Here is a 1,553-nt window from a genome sequence, read left to right on the forward strand (position 1 = left end):
ATTATCTATCGATATTTATATACAAATTTTAATCCGTAAATAATGTAAATATCACAAATGCATTTTACATACAAATTTTTAAAGATGAATTACATACATTTTACTTATCGATTTTTCGTATATAATAATATACAATCCGTATGTAAGTAAAATTAAATTTCATCTATTAATTTTACATACGAATTTAAAAATAATTAAACATTTAAAATAAAAAAAATAGGGTTATTTATGTTGTAGCAGATAAACCCTTGCTTGTTCCTTCGTTCTATGTGTTGTAGCAAAGAAACCTTAGCCGTTAATAAGATTATGTCCCTCATCATTGTTGTACCTCCCTCGACTGACCAAAGTCACTGTTGACGACGTTGGTCACTGTCGTAGTGTCGCCGGTAAGAACTAATGTCGTAAACCACTTCTCTTCTTCTTTCTCCCAATTCGCCAAACATCACTTCTCCACCAGACTCTCTTATTTTTGGACCTTCCATGGTCGACTAACCTCATCTCCTTCCACCGCCACCACCTCTTCTTCTCGGAAGTGGTTTTCAAAGTCTGCCTTCGATTTCAAGATGAAGTTCAGTCTCCAATACGAGTTCGGTGACTCCAATTTCTCCAACGCCAACAAATTCTCTTCTTGCCTCAAGACTTGGAGATGCGGCGGTCAAGTTTCTTTTCTCCTCTCTCTTTTTTTCTCACTTTTTGATCCTTAATCTAAAGCCATTCACAGCTTAGCATGTAGTTATTTGTTAGTTATTCATCCCTTTGCATTTTGTTATTTGCCTAGAACCTATTCCACGAAATGTCGGAACCACTGTCACTGTTATTCTCTCTTTGAAAGCTAGTATTGTTTGTTCTAGAGAGAGACAATGGATACTGTCACAGTTATTCCCTTTGGGATCGATTTTTCTGGCTAAGTGGGAAATTGTCTATTGTTGATGGCAACATGGCAAAAGCTTTTGAAGAGTTCTGTATTGCTTTGTCACTGGCCAAGAGAGAAAATGTGGAAGATTCCCTCTGTTCAGTCTCTCGTCCACATGTAAAAGAACTAAACTTTGATAATGAAATTAATATATTGAAGGTCAATTTCTTGATGGAGAATTCTGTGATTAAGATGATGGAGCATCAAAAGTATTTGGGGTGTGTATCCCTGCTTTCTCCACTTTTATTCTGCATGCGGGATGTCTACCCTGATTCATTCCCTTTCTCCATGGCAGATAAAAAGGATGAAAAGATAACTTCCACTGAGCTCGTGGCTGTAGATGTTCTAATGGAAGCATGCCAAAAGAAGTTCAGGAACTATATGTCATTCTCCTTCCTGAAAAATGCATGAGACAATTAGAACTTACCTAATAGTTATCTATCACTAGCCTAATAATGAACATAACATCTAGAATAGTATTAATTACTCCTTCTTGAATAAACGTCATCAACTTGATAAACTAATTTCCTGTTGTATTATAATTGAAAAAGTCACATCCTCATTACTTGTTCTGTTTGCTTGTGGATATTTTTGGCTCAGATTTCTCAAAGAAATACAGGAACTTGATGGGTTCTACCTA

General features: G+C 35.8%; 1 long non-coding RNA gene across 1 annotated transcript; it reads left to right on the forward strand.

Annotated features, from left to right (window-relative positions):
- Window positions 1–230: 230 nt before the first annotated feature.
- Window positions 231–1,553, forward strand: LOC128194019 (uncharacterized). The gene is made up of 2 exons (XR_008245284.1): window positions 231–1,131; window positions 1,209–1,553. It is a non-coding gene; the product is annotated as an uncharacterized LOC128194019 (long non-coding RNA).

The sequence above is a fragment of the Vigna angularis genome, chromosome 9, assembly GCF_016808095.1.
Source record: "Vigna angularis cultivar LongXiaoDou No.4 chromosome 9, ASM1680809v1, whole genome shotgun sequence".
NCBI lineage: Eukaryota > Viridiplantae > Streptophyta > Magnoliopsida > Fabales > Fabaceae > Vigna > Vigna angularis.